The sequence below is a fragment of the Cinclus cinclus genome, chromosome 2, assembly GCF_963662255.1.
Source record: "Cinclus cinclus chromosome 2, bCinCin1.1, whole genome shotgun sequence".
NCBI lineage: Eukaryota > Metazoa > Chordata > Aves > Passeriformes > Cinclidae > Cinclus > Cinclus cinclus.
The window spans coordinates 21,973,536-21,989,398 of NC_085047.1; positions in this window are offsets into that span (position 1 = coordinate 21,973,536).

Consider the following 15,863-nt stretch of genomic DNA (forward strand, 5'->3'; position numbering starts at 1 on the left):
TGGCTCCCAGGAGGAGATGAAAACAAACAGATCAGAGCTGATTATGCCTCCAGGTTACAGCTTGAGACAAGGCAGTAACTTGTGGGTCTAGAGCTCACAGAAAGACACTGCTTTGTGCACTGTGTGCTTTTTTCTCCCTGCAACCAATCCTTTGAACCTCACAGTATTCATGTGCCTCCTGTCTTAAACCACCACAGACCTGCATTGTACAGTTTGGCCCAAGGTCTCCAGATTGCCTGGTCTGTACCTGGCAGAAGCCTAAAGGGGTCTGTCTTGTACACAGGGCTAAGGGGAGTTTTAAACCATCCTTTACAGTTTCTCTGTTCTTGGGTTCCTCTAGTCTTTGGCCAACTACCAGCACTGGATAAAACTGGCAAAAGGGAAAAAACGAAACAACAGTTTTAGAATCCTGGTGAACAGAGGCAACTAGCTTGTTCCCCCTTTTAGACTCTGTGTATTGAAAACACCAAAGGCATGACCAATAATGAAAAGTCTGTATTGGAATTGACTCAGTCCAGATAGAGAATTTGGAGCCTGTTGTTCTGATTTGGCTTCCAAGAGACATTTTAACACATAGACATCTCTCTTCCTCTCAAAAACATTGTTCATGGTTTCATAATTTCCTGGTTTTCATCATTCATGGACATCATTTCATGTGTTGCATGTTCCTGACTCTCCATTTGTTTCCATTTTCCTGTCAGATGAAGGTTTCTGTTGGCTTTACTTAGCTTTATAATTAGTCAGTGGTATGACTGTACAGAAGTTTTCTCTTGCACAGGAGAGGGGTCATTCCTAAGCTTGTTGCAGAGGTAGTTTCTTAACCACTGCTGCTGTGAACAGCCCATTAATTACTTCTGCAGGTACAAAGCAAAAAGTCAGAAATATGATGGGAGCAATGTGCTATGTCCTGTGTCCACACTCTGAACTGCTGTGAATGCTCTCAAACCAGAGGCTGTTCAGCCAGCTGGATGAGGTTCACTAGAGACAGTGGCTGAGAATGTTATTTCTGAGTAGGACTGTGGCTGCTGCCACTGTGGTCAAAATGCCTTCTGGCTGCAGTAACACATGAAAACCTGATATAGTGGGAGCTGCTTCACTCATATGCAGTGCACCACAAAGTGGTATTATCATACATTATCATACATATTATCATACATAATCATACACATTCCTCTTCCCAGCAAAGCTGGATAAGGGCTGTTGGATCTTTGCTCCAAATCTAAAATTCATACCTTGGAGCTACTTGACTGCTGATCATTATGCCCCACAAGACTAAATCCTTGGGATTCTGTTGCCTGGTTGTGCTTGCCTCTGCAATCCATTCTTTTAGATAGTCCCTGTGGAGCAGAATTTGCCCAGCCTGAACAGTGATGGATTGTTGAAAGCAAAGTCGTCCCCTATCTGTAAGAGAATCACAATTTTTCCTCATATTCCTAGGTCTCTGAGGCTTCAGTGGATAACAAGACCTTATTTCAATCCTTTGGCGATGATCTAGGGATCTGTCCAATAAAACAGTTATATTAGTTCAAATAAAAGAGGCCAGGACCAAGGATACAGTCCTGATTTCTTGATGCCTAGTTTAAATGTTGCTATATTAATGGTGTTTGGCCTTCAGATCTAGGCCTCATTCAAATCTCTGAGGGCTGAACTTTCAAGGCAGAGCAGTCCATACATCTCTGGGGTAGCTGTATCAAGTATAGGAGACTGACACAGCTGTGACCCTGGAATGTACCTACACCTATGCCTTAAGGCACTGAGTAGACACCTTGAAGTGACACTTCTGAGTGTCTTCTGAGGCTTCTTTACAGAAGGCCTAGACAACATCTGCACATTTAAAAGCTGTTGGGAATCTCTGCATATTCTGAGATCTGCCCAGCCTTAGTAGACCCTCACAGCTTATTTAAAGTGTGATTCTTCTTGCATGGGTGGCAGGGCTGTTGCATGCTCCTAATGCAGATGTATCACTCTGTGCTGACAATGGCTTCATTCTTTGGGCCCTGCTTACTACAAGATGTTTGCTTTATTTCTTTTTTTTAAATGATGGGTATAAAGCTCACTGTTTAATTTGAGAGTTTTGAGTTGAGATGAGTGAAAGGCATGAAGTAAAATAGATTGAAAATATACATGTGTCATGAAGACTTGAAGTTATTTTCTTCCACACTGTACCTATTTTGACTATTCGGATAGTAAATTATCCATGGTTTTCACTAGAATCTCTAAATATACTAGTAATGCATAAACAACATTAAATAATAATAGAGTTACATACATATATCTATAAATACATACAGTATACATACAGCACAAATCTGTTTTGTGAATACCAATTTAGGATTCTGGTTTTTTATTCAGAGCTTTTTATCAAGGCAATCCTTGGGTTAAACTTAAAAGCACATGAAATTTCCAACAAAAGACAAGCTCTAGAAAAATAATAGACCAGGCATTGGGACAAAAAGGATGAGCAAATAGTAAAGTTTATATGTAGAGTGTGGATCAGATTTCAAAAGCAAATCAAATAAACTTAAGCAAACGAGCATGTATTCCAAACTGGAATCACTTATAATATGAGAAATCTGTGTAGCTCCTACTGTAAATATTTATACTTTTGAATTTCCTTAGTAAACTGCCAGACATTATTTCCCAAAGAACATTATTTACTTATTTTAGGTTTTAGCTTATCTGCCCTACAATTGTCTCATGAGATCAAATTCTCACATTACTGACACATTAGCAGATCAAAGGGGAGTACAATTAATACATGCATTACAGCATTGTCTTTTAACACCTAGCAGACTATAGTGACTAAAATTTTGCTTCATAGGGCATTAAAATTTTGGAATCTGATGCCAGAAAAAAGTGCCATAAATCTCCCTGGAACTGAAATTCACTAGTTATCGTCATATACATAACTCCTGCACAGTCTTCCTTATGCTAAATCCCTGCCAGTACTGCAGCATGCAACACAGTTTCAAATAGAGAATTTTATGCACTCAAAGATCAGGGGATTATTAGTGCAGGATTCATTCTATTTAAATTTACATATGAATTCTGCTCTGTCTCAGTGTACCTGCAATTATTAGGTTTCTGAAATACACAGTGTATTGATCAGTCTTGTTCAAGATGATGGGACAGACCCAGAATTCTATCCTACCAATCTGATTCCAAATTATTGTGTATCTGTAGATAATTTCTGTCCCATCTTTCATTCTTTTAATTTCATCTGTTGTTCACTTTCCCCAGTCCTCAATAGGGATACAGCAAGGCTTACATGCCTTTGACTTAACTGCCTTGATGCCTGCCCAATAAGTCATCTTAACAATGTATTTTGTTATTTTTGCTTTGAGCTTTTAAATGAAAAATGCACTTTTAACTTCAATGGCACAAAATCCAGCATTTTTTTTCTACAGGAAGTTGCAAGGGAAATGGAAACTCTCAGTGATGTGCTTATTTCTTCACTAGATCACAGAGTCAGTAATTTAAGGTGAGCTTCCTCTATGCATTTGCGTATCTCACACCCTTTTGGAAAATTTTCTCTTTGATCCAGGAAGGTGTGATTGGGCATTAAAATATGAAACATGCTGCCACAATTGCACATGCTTTCCAGCATCACTGATAATATCGTGTTCTGTCATGTTGGTGTGTCTGTTAACAGGTCAAGGACTGTCTACAGCTCCTTGTTTATATCGCAATTACTAAATCTTTGTCCATCTTGATTAGTCCCTAGACATTACAACAATAAACACAGCAATGAGGAATCATCAGTCACATCAGGTTTGAACTAGAAGCATAAAGGGAAGGCCTCATCATTCCTTATACCATTCATTCAGTCTTTTTTCAGTAGAAGAGATTTCCATCTTCTTCTTCCCAGCAAACCCCATCTCTTACTTTTTCTTTATGTGGCTAAAAAACAGGTAAGAGAATAGTTTCAAAAGTTCTTGGAAAAGAATTGTCACCTGGCCCCTGAGGGTCCAGACAACACAAAAACAGAAAAGCAGGGGGGGAAAAAGAAAGGTGTCTAGTTCATAAAAAAGATTTAATCAAAACAGCTGCAATTTGCAAGGATTAAATCTGGTCCACTGTCCTACAGAGGTAAGAACCAGACAGTGGCTTTTTACAGTTTCACAGCCCTCTGTCAGCTGCCAAGTTAAGTTTGTTTTGGATGAAAGTCTGAAAAAAGACCTGGCATCAAAAAAAAGTTTTGGTGTCCACTTCCAGCCCTAATACTTTTCTTTTAATATTTAGCCAGGGCATGGGAAATACATTCCTCCTTCATTAAAAGTATTGAAGTGATCATCTGTTAGACTGTATGTGATTTTGTGACTGTATGAAATTTGCCCTCTTTATGGGATGAATAAGCTGCATGGAATCTGGTTATAAGATGAAAAATTACCATGGAAATTTTTACAAATTTTCTCTCCTCTTTACCTCCCCCAAAAAGTAACTTTTTCATTCCTAGAATTACTTTTACTTTTTCTGATGGTATGTGAGAAGTAAACCAAGGAGAGCATATATCTTCCTGGACTAATACCTAAAATCCTTCAAGGTTGTCCTACTGTATTTTAGTTCCCTAAATCTCTCTTTCACTGTCATGTGGCCATCTAAGTGATTTTCTGTGTCCTGTTGTATGCTTACAGATAGAAAAATGAAAAAATAATTTACTTTTGGCAGGAGCAATAGAGCCTGAAATCGTAAGTGAAAGTAGATGAACAACCAAGTCTCAGTACTGTGCATCAGTTTTGCAGGGTTTTTCCTAGCTCTTTTGAAATCCACTCTCTCACCCCCACATACACGTGGCAGTGTTTGTAGGTTTTGAGCCCTGGGAGGGTTAGCAGCTGAGTTTTGTGTCACCTTTCCACTCCAGGGAGGGGGCACCTCAGCTTGTGCAGCTAAACCACAGCTGGGCACTGGTCAATATGGAGTGAGGAGACCATGGGAAAACAAACAAGCAAACAAAAACCAGTGTCCTGTGAAAAACATTGCCTAACACATAGACAAAAGACAGTGGTTTATTTGCTGCTAAGTGACATCTTAAACACCAAAAGACATTAAAACTCTCCCTTAAAGGCTCAATATTACTCTCTCTAAGGATATTTTACCCACTTCTATGACATGGTGCAAATATTAGGGACTGAAGGACAGTTTGCCCATCTAAACTTGATTTGCCAGTTTCATTTTGATGATACAGTTTTCACTTTCTATTCTGTGACTTAAATAAATTTGCAGTTTTCTCAGCTTTCTATGTTCAGCCTCAGAGGTGTGCTTTGATGATTAAAGTAATACTTGGTTTTTACACGATATCTGTTGTAAGTAGAAGACAATGCACTTCACAAAATAGATCCGTATCATTATCCTTTTACCTGAGGGAAAAGCAGGTCTTTTAGAAATTAAGAAATTGACTTTTGATTATTGAAGTATTACATATAAAATATTTTTCTGAATAAAGTTTAAATCATGCTAATTACTATTTTTATTTTTTATTTACTCTTGCGGTAGATCTGTCCTGATTTTTGAGTAAGCAAAATGTGGATCTTGGTGACTGCAGGCAAATCACTGAATCCTTTCCCTTTATATTCTTGTCTATTGAAAATATTGATGATATTTTGACTTTAATTTTACAATACTGATGATGATTCAAAGCAGATTAATGAAGCTACATTTAGAAGTAATGGTGAAGTGCTTCAAGATCTATGGCTAGGAAGTATTTATTGACAGGCAAGGCAGTATTATTCATCTGCTACAATTCTGGACTACTCTTGAAATACTGATACTAAAACCAGAGAGCCATGATTGTTTACTTGTATGAGCCTTATTGGATTAACAAGGTAAAGGAAATTATGGGGTTTTTTTAAATAATCACTTTTTTGCCACTGTTGGGGTTTGAGTTTTCTATTCCTCTTTGCTCGTGGAATTTTTCCCATTGACATGCAAGAAGCATTGAGGACTAGGTTCTTGAGATGGGGGGGAAAGGGAACCTCCCCGGATTTTTTGGGAGTTTCTCTTGGAAGGAGGGGGACACTGTGAGATTGGAGGCAGGTAAAAGCAGAGGGGGAGCAGTTGCTGTCTCTCGCTCTTGGCTTCGGAGGACGAGGGTCGCTGCTACCACCGCCATCCCCACACCAGGAGCTGCCTCTTCTTCTGCTGTTGGACCCCACACCCCGGCCCTGCTAGGATGCCCTCTCACTTCAGCTTGCTGTTTTCCAAGCATCCTGCCTCCCCTCCATCCCTTCCCATCATGGACACAGCCGCCATTACCCCCGCGCCGCTGCAGTAGTGCGGGATCATCTCATCTGCCCTGTCCACCGGGAGCCTGCCAGCGCTCACTGCCAGCTGTGATGGGAACCGCACCAAAATTAAAAGTGCCTGCAGCCGAGAGGAGTGTTACTAGGTTCCTGTTCTGGTTGGTGTTAATTCACAGTTGTTGTGGTTTTGTTTGCCTTGTTATATCGACTAGTAAAGAACTGTTATTCCTATCCTCATATCTTTGCCTGAGAGTCCCTTAATTTCAAAATTATGCCAATTCAAAGAAAAGGGGTTTACTTTCTCCATTTCAAGGGAGAGCCCTGTTTTTCCCTAACAGACACCTTTCAAACCGATACAGTCACCTCCCATGATGCTCTGCTGTGGGAGTGGCAGTTCCTATATTCACAGCAGTGTCTTGGTTTGGATATTCTCTAAATCAGATTTCACCTTGATAGCAGATTTGTAACATGCTGAGCTGCTCTCCTTAAATGGAGGTTCTGGAGCTGGAAAGAGGCAGCTGCACTGCATCCAGCCAGTAGTAAACCCTTCTAAAAGCATGGTACTACAGTCATTCATCTCTAAACCACATCCATACAAACTCCCCTAAGTTTCTCCTGCAGATCTATGCTGGTCCTACCTCTCAAGCGGATTAGCTAGCCCAGATGTCCCTGTTCTTTGCTGGGACCTCACACACACCCACTTCACTCTCCTAAAACAGCATGCCAAGGAGCATGATGGATCACGCAAGTCCATGCCCAGACATCTGTTTTCTTTTTGGAAAAACAGCTTTTCACGTTATATAGGCAAGTGCGCATGTCATCAAACACCTGCAGTGTGTCTCTAATGTGATGATACAGGAGCCTTTTGTTGGCAGCATTCAGTGTTTTTATTAGCACTTCAGTATTGAGAGGTCTGAGTGCTGAGAGGGGTGGGTTGAGCTGAGGATATGAAGTGATCACTCACTAGAAATGTGAAGGGAATTAAGGTGTGTGACTGTGATGATGGGATGCAAACTTTTAATAGTATTTGGTCCCTAGTTCTCACTGTAAGAGAACTATAAGGGCGCACGGGAAGAATCAAAGTGCTGTGAGGGGTGCGTGTGTTTCCCCCTGATCAGAAATTCTTGGCCACTTTCATAGGACTGCGTTAAGACTGAAAGGCCCCTCATAGCAGACAGGTAATACATAGGCCATATATTTAATTAACTCTCCTTGTTTAAATGGTTCTTCCCTGCTTAGCCCTTCGTGGAAGATGAAAGTGATGACTGTGTGCTTTTTCCATTCAGCTTCACATTGGGTTTTGATCAGAGTTACCTGTTGGGTTGGTATACAGTGAACTCTCATCCATTTCCTTTTCTTCTCCCCAAAGTGAAAGATGGAGATTAAGCTTGATAACAGCTCTCATGTGGTGTCAATGGATGCCCTAAAAGATCCCACCTTGTCAAGAACTGTGCAACTCTGGTTTACAGCTGAGGGATGTACAAGGGAAAGGAGTAGGAAATTTGGACAAAGCTGTCTTCAGAAGCTGTTGTTTTTTTTTCTAGACTATAAGGACCAATTTTCTGAGTAGAGTAAACAATGGACCAGATGGTCTGCTCTGCTGTTACTCATACTGAGGTAAGGGATCTGTGGCACTGAGCAGATGAATTTTACTGAAGGGATAGAATGTCTCCTAATGGTTCTACTGCAAATCTATGGATTTGGACCTACCAGCAAGAGGATTATCTAGTCCAGACATCCCTGCCCTTTGCTGGCTCCCTGCTGGATCCTCACACACACCTACTTCGTGCCTTGAAACGGTAGCCAAGGAGGTATGGAGACAGTGGGATCTGCAGTGAGAAATTAGCCTCTCTGTGGACCCCAGATTTTGATACGTAAAAAGGAGAATGAGCCTTTCCACTGTGAAGTTGGAGTGCTGAAAAGAGAAGGCAACTCCTGTTCCTATCTGCAGTTCTTTGAATTCTCATTAATCACTCCCTCATTTGCCTTTCACAGTGCCATCCCTAGAGATCCCGTTGATGTTTCCCTATTTTCTTCTCTGTACCCTCATAACCTACTTACCACCAAGTATTTAAGTGTTGTGTATATCTGTTGAGGGTTAGTTCTCTCCCTTTTTCCCTCTGTGGAATTTTCCCCATTGTCATGCTAAGATACCTGTTGACTGGGCCCTGGTGACAAGGGGGAGGGGACGGGAGGGAAGAAGCAAGCCCCGCGAGATTCAAACAGCCAGAAGAGGAAGCGGAAGGCTGGGCCTCGGCCCATTTACCCTGCGGAGTTCGGACAAGAAGGACGATCGCTGCCTCCTGCCTCTCTGTCCCTGCCATCCCAGCGTCGGGAAACCACTATCAGACCCTGTCCGGCTGTCTTCTCGCTGTGAACTACCACTATCCAGCATTCTGCTGAGCATCGGGACCGACACCGTGAGCGGAGGGCTCTCTCTCCATCTCTCTCTCCTCCTGGGACAGTGCTGCCATCACCCCCAGCCCTCCTGTGGCTCTGCGGGACCCACTCGCCCCCAGCGCCGGGAACTGCAGCTCAGGGAAAAGGTGCCTGCAGCCAAAAAACACTGGGACTGAGTTACTGTTCTGTTTGTGGGTAATTTCATAGCTGTTGTTGTTCTTGTTTGTCGTGTTAAATATACTAGTAAAGAACTGTTATTCCTACCCCCATATCTTTGCCTGAGAGCTCTCTTAATTCCAAAATTATAATAATTGGAAGAATCACAATTTTTTTTCAGTCCAAGGGGAAGCTTCTGCTTTCCTTGGGAAACACCTGTCTTTCAAACCAAGACAGATTTTGGCCACCCAACGTGGGGCCTGAGGGCATTGAGAGAAAAGGGTGAAAAAGGTATAACAGTTCTTGAGTTCGCCTCAGTTTTGTGTTAGGTGGCATCATGTTGTCCAGCTTACCGTGGTTTGGGCTCCATGTGGCCACAGCTTTATCTCTCCCATTTGCAATCCCTTACTTGAACATGGGTCCTATAACTCAGGCTGCTGTAACTATTATCCAGTTCCTTTTGTGGGCTGATAACGGGAGAAATTCATGGATTTTTAACTTCCTCTGGAAGGTGGGCACATGGATTCGGAGCTATCACACTCTAACTGTATGTTTTTGGGGCTACTTTAATAATGGTACATACTGTGAGGATATGACACCAGGGAAAATTTTGTCCCAACCCCTTACATAGTTTTTTGGGTCTGCTCCACCAGCTTTTGAGGGGTTCAAATCTCTTCTAAGCAGTAATGATGTCATACAGTGGCTGACATTGCTAATAGGCCTTGTAAACCTGTTCTATTTAACATTCCGAGATGAGGGGAGATTGACTTGGATGACAACCCTGATATGTCCCCCAAGGAATAGGGATCCTGCCCCAGAGCCTGGCCCTGCCCCAGAGCCTGGCTCTGCCCCAGAGCCTGACCCTGCCCCTGCCCCAGAGACTAAGGATTCTGCCCCAGAGGCTAAGGATGTTGCCCCTGAGCCTGATTCTGCCCCAGAGCTCACCTCAGAAAGGAACCATCCAGAGTGGGTGGGGTTTCTAGTGAAGGAGATAGGCCAAATGCTGAAGGAGTACCTTTCCCCAGCTCTTGAGAAACTCTCCCCCTGCCTTAAAGAGGGAGAACCTGATGGTGCAGCAGTGGAACCCACAGATGTTACATCTCACCAGGTTCCAGTTGAACTGCAAGGGAACTCACAGCCAGCAGTAGTTGCCCCTGTGGAAACTAGAAAGTCTAAGGTGAAAACAAAGCACCTGGATAATAAGGACCAGAAAGCAGGGCCCTCACAACCAGCAGGGGAGCCAGAGGTTGAGATCGTCACAGAGTCCCTGTCATACGAGAGTCTCCATAATCTTCGTAAAGATGTTGTATGAAGGGGCTGTGAGGCTTTTACAACGTGGTTACTGCGGGTCTGGGACCTTATGGGTACAGGTGTGCAGCTGGATGGTACTGAGGCAAGGAATTTGGGACCCCTGACCCAGGACTCAGGTGTGGATCACATATTCGTAAGGGAACCAGGCCCCCTTTCCCTCTGGGAGCGGCTTTTAATGAGTGTAAGAGAGAGGTTTGTCCATAGAGAGAGAATGCAGGAGCACCACCATAGAATGCACTGGAAGACCGCTGAGGAGGGGATCCAACAGCTGAGAGAAGTAGCAGTACTGGAGGTACTCTTTGGGAGGGGTGGACAACATGACAATGACCCCAACAAGGTCAGGTGCACAGGGCAGATGTTGTGGAATCTGGCACACCTGGGGCCATCTCAATACACCACATTCATTGCAGCCATTAATGCTGACACCAACCACGAGACAGTGGGTTCTGTTGCCAATAGGCTCAGGAATTTTGAGAGTATAATGAACGGCCCAATGCAGGCTCAGGTCTCTGCTGTGATTAGGGAACTCAAAGAGGAGATGAGAGAGATGAGGGAGGAGATGAAGAAGGTCAATGCAGCACCAGTGCGAGTCACAGATCCCAGAGTTAGAGCCCAACGTCCCCCAGCTAGGGAGAGAGGATACACCCCACGAGCTGACCTGTGGTTCTTTCTGTGTGACCATGGGGATGAACCGGAAGTGGAAAGCAGCCGTATGGAGCCCCACACGACAGGTTGCACAAGCTACTGAAGGAGAAGGTGGATCAAATCAACTTGCTGAACTCAAAGCCGTTCAGCTGGCCCTGGACATTGCTGAAAGAGAGAAGTGGTCAAAGCTTTACCTTTACACTGATTCATGGATGGTAGCCAATGCTCTGTGGGGCTGGCTGGAACGATGGAAAAAAGCTAACTGGCAACGTAGGGGAAAACCAATCTGGGCTGCTGATGAGTGGAAAGACATTGCCAGTTGGGTAGAGAAGCTACCCGTAAAGGTCCGTCATGTAGATGCCCATGTCCCCAAGAGTCGAGCTAATAAGGAGCACCAACACAATGAGCAAGTAGATCAGGCTGCAAGGATAGAGGTGTCACAGATAGACTTAGACTGGCAACACAAGGGAGAGTTGTTTCTGGCTCGATGGGCCCACGATGCCTCAGGTCACCAAGGCAGAGATGCTACCTATAAGTGGGCACGAGACCGAGGGGTGGATCTCACCATGGACAGTATTTCCCAGGTTATCCATGACTGTGAGACGTGTGCTGCCATCAAGCAAGCCAAGCGAGTGAAGCCCCTCTGGTATGGGGGGTGGTGGTCCAAATATAAGTATGGGGAGGCCTGGCAGATTGACTACATCACACTGCCTCAGACACGCCAAGGCAAGCGCTACGTGCTGACCATGGTGGAAGCCACCACTGGATGGTTGGAGACCTACCCTGTGCCTCATGCCACTGCCCACAACACCATCCTGGGCCTGGAAAAACAAGTCCTTTGGAGACATGGTACCCCTGAGAGAATTGAGTCAGACAATGGGACTCATTTCAAGAACAGCCTCATAAACACCTGGGCCAGAGAACACGGCATCGAGTGGGTGTACCACATTCCTTATCACGCACCAGCGGCTGGGAAAGTGGAACAGTGCAATGGGCTGCTTAAAACCACCTTGAAGGCACTGGGTGGGGGGACTTTCAAGAACTGGGAGATGAATCTACCAAAGGCCACATGGTTAGTGAACACCCGAGGTTCCGCTAATCGAGCAGGCCCTGCCCAGTCTGAGCCCTTGAGAACACCAGATGGGGACAAGGTTCCAGTGGTGCATATGAGAGGTATGCTAGGAAAAACTGTTTGGGTGAACTCTGCCTCCAGCAAAGACAATCCAATTCGGGGGGTGGTTTTTGCTCAAGGGCCAGGGTGTACCTGGTGGATCATGCAAAGGGATGGAAAGACCAGATGCATACCCCAAGGAGACCTTGTTTTAGGGTGAACTACCTACAATACTGTGCCTGTATCTGTAACTGTATGGATGTCTATAATTTGAAGATTTTTAATTTGATTTGGCATGATGGTAGGGGAAAATTCGGGGTGGATAATGTTGAGGGTTAGTTCTTTCTTTTTTTTTCCCTCTGTGGAATTTTCCCCATTGTCATGCTAAGATACCTGTTGACTGGGCCCTGGTGACAAGGGGGAGGGGACAGGAGGGAAGAGGGAAAGCCCGCGAGATTCAAACAGCCAGAAGAGGAAGCAGAAGGCTGGGCCTCGGCCCATTTTCCCCACGGAGTTCGGACGAGAAGGACGATCGCCGCTGGTGTCCCATCCCTGCCATCCCAGCGTCGGGAAACCACTATCAGACCCTGTCCGGCTGTCTTCTCGCTGTGAACTACCACTATCCAGCATTCTGCTGAGCATCGGGACCGACACCGTGAGCGGAGGGCTCTCTCTCCATCTCTCTCTCCTCCTGGGACAGTGCTGCCATCACCCCCAGCCCTCCTGCAGCTCTGCGGGACCCGCCCGCCCCCAGCACCGGGAACTGCAGCTCAGGGAAAAGGTGCCTGCAGCCAAAAAACACTGGGACTGAGTTAGTGTTCTGTTTGTGGGTAATTTCATAGCTGTTGTTGTTCTTGTTTGTCGTGTTAGATGTACTAGTAAAGAACTGTTATTCCTACCCCCATATCTTTGCCTGAGAGCTCTCTTAATTCCAAAATTATAATAATTGGAAGAATCACAATTTTTTTTCAGTCCAAGGGGAAGCTTCTGCTTTCCTTGGCAAACACCTGTCTTTCAAACCAAGACACTATCATAGGGAAGTCTCCAATAATTTTTGAATTAGTTTCTTAGTGTATAGTTATTTTTGTTGTTTTTGCTTTGAATTGCCTTATTTCTCAATGTTATTTTGCACAAGAAAATTACTTTTTTTTCCTTTTGTCAGAGAATTCTGCCACAAATGAAGCTCTATGTAGGAAAATGTAGGAAATGTAGGAACATTTGTCACTATCCCAAATCTAATAAGAAAGTATGCAGAGAACTAATGCGTCTCTGTGGCAGTGTTTTTCACAGGGTGAGGTAAAACTGCCATCTAGTGGTCATATTATGTTCCTGAATCTGTTTTCATTTGGAAATGGCCAGAATATTTCTTATACTCAGGAGGAAGTGCACTGATATACTTCAGTGTATACTGAAAATACGAAGCTACAATAAAATATGAGTCTGATAGGCTTTGAGGTAAAATGAAAAGCCTTAGAATCTTTCATAAAGTATAAACAAATTTATAACTTTGGGCAGCAAAATTGTGAAGTCCCTTTTTCCTCTCTCTCACACAATTTACTACAGTGACATATCACTTTCTGCCTTCCTGAACAGCTGCGGGAGGCTAAAGATTAAGATAACTGAAGTTAAAATAAGCCATCAAAATAACTTCTCAATACTTATCCTGCTACAGTCATTTTACAAGTCAGTCTCAACTACTCTGCAACAAGAGTGTCGATGCTATCAGAATAGACCTCACTGTGTGCATCTCCTCACTTTGATCTTCTTTGTGTACCAATGTTTTGCAGCTGCTGATTGGTAAAGGTAATGGTAACACCTACATAATAACTACTGGAGTTCACTGAATAAATGTGAAGACCAGCAGGACTGGTACATGGTATAATAAGAATATGCTCTTACAAAAACAAAGGAGAATTGGCAGAGCAAAATGCAGTGTTGTGAGTTTGATGACTCAGGCTGGAAAACTACTACATTAGCACTTTGCACATAGTACCTGTGATACTGTGGACAAAAACAGGTGTGATTCTCAGATTTTTTTAAAGGACAAATTGATGCTTACTCATGAGCAAGGAAGCTTTTATGCAAGCAGTATCTCCTGGAGTGAATTGGCTAGTATAATTCATAATACTTAGGAAACAACCTTCCTGTCTAGTTTAGTTTCCAGATTTCATTTCCAATTTGTATTTTCAAAAGATGGTGGATCCCTAGTTCAAGTGTTCACGATGCTTTGCAAACTCAGAACTTCAAGATATAATCTGCCTTGTAATGCTTAATGTTTTACGCACATATTGAAGGCCAGTGTTGACAGAGGCAGGTGATGGGGTCCGAAAGGAAATTACAAGACTGCTTTTATGTAATTAGCAATCATTCCAGTATGCCCACACCCTTAAGAACATAATTGTTACTGAGCAGATGTCATTGAAGAGGTATTGAATTGAATATTGAATAAAAATTATGGGGCACCTTTCTGGATGTTTATTCAATTTCCTGACAGAGGACAGTGCTATCTGAGGTAAATGACAAAAAGCATGAGGTGAATTATTTTAAAACTTAACACATAGTCAAAAATAGCTGTTATCTCTAGTCCATCAGAGTGAAAAGATTTCTCAGTGGTGAATGCAAGGGATGAAAGGTTAGGTTGTGGAAGCCTTTCTTACATATTCATTATTAAACATATTTAGTAGTGAATATTCTTCACTTAGTATTTTCTGTGAATAGGTTTTGATCTGACTGTGTAACTTCTGTGCAAATGTATCTTTCATTCTAGTTATGACTAAATGCACTGTACATTTCTTTCCCTACCAACTAAATATGAATCAGTTTTTATTCTGCTAGAGAGTTTAGATTTTTTTAAAATTTTATTTTAGTAAATTGGGGGTTTTGACAAAAATTATTTAGGATTCCCTTGCCAATACACTAATTCTCCAGATTTGTATAAGTACACTTATTCTTTAGATTTGTATGAAGAAACCCCTGCTACATCTAGAGGGAGAATGCTCACATGAAGGTCTCCCAGCTCTAAGAGGAAAACTTAAATGTCTGTAGCCAGTAGGATAAACATAGAAGATTCTCACGTTAATTTAATTCATTACTGAAGGTAAGCTGAACAGTACTTCAACAGTCGTACACTGAACCAGAAGGGTTATGATGGACAGCAGGATTACCAACTAGGCTGTAATTAGTAAACCATCAAATATGAGTAGGTCATACTAGCAGGAGAATGTAATTGGAAATCCTGCAAGTTGTTGGGATGCAGAGACTGGGTATTGCCTGAAACACCACTTTTACTGGACTCTGTTATTAGGAAAGATGTTTGAAGCAGGTAAGGTGTGGATATAATGGCCTTTCTGCTGATATTCACAATATAACCAAATCTTAGGTGGTGTTGTCACAGTGATGAAGGGCTTGACCTTGTTCCAGTGAAATAATTTCCAGTTAGAGACACCCAGAAATGGATGCACATACAAAAGCTATGTTCAGCCTCAGGATTTGTGATGGATCCATTTTTTAGTACTCCACTGCCATCCTAAAGAATAGGTGAGCCGCTACTCCATGGATGCACAGCAGCAGAGAATCTGCTGACGTGCTGTGCATGTGAGCTCAGGAATCTCTACAGTCATAAGATAAGTCTGCTTATTAACTGCTTATTTAGAGCAGGAATGGCAGTTATAAACTGTCAGAAGACTGAAACATGTGTGTGAAGATAAAGTATAGCAGTAGAAGTGCAAGATACAAATTTACCAAAATTAAATTTTGCGGCACGAGAGACAGCATTGGTAAATGTGGTTAAAGCCAAAAACTTTCTGTACAGGATGAGCTGAAAAGCTGATTACTTTCTTCCTGTGACTTTGCAACATGCTGGGGAGTTTAGAGGGCAAGCTGGCCTGACTGCTAAGAAACAGCCAACACAGCACTTTTGTGTGGAGGATATCTGCACCACAACAGCAGCATGGGCAGAGAGGAGTAGCAAGCACCCTGAGGGAGAAAGAGGAGTGCATGAA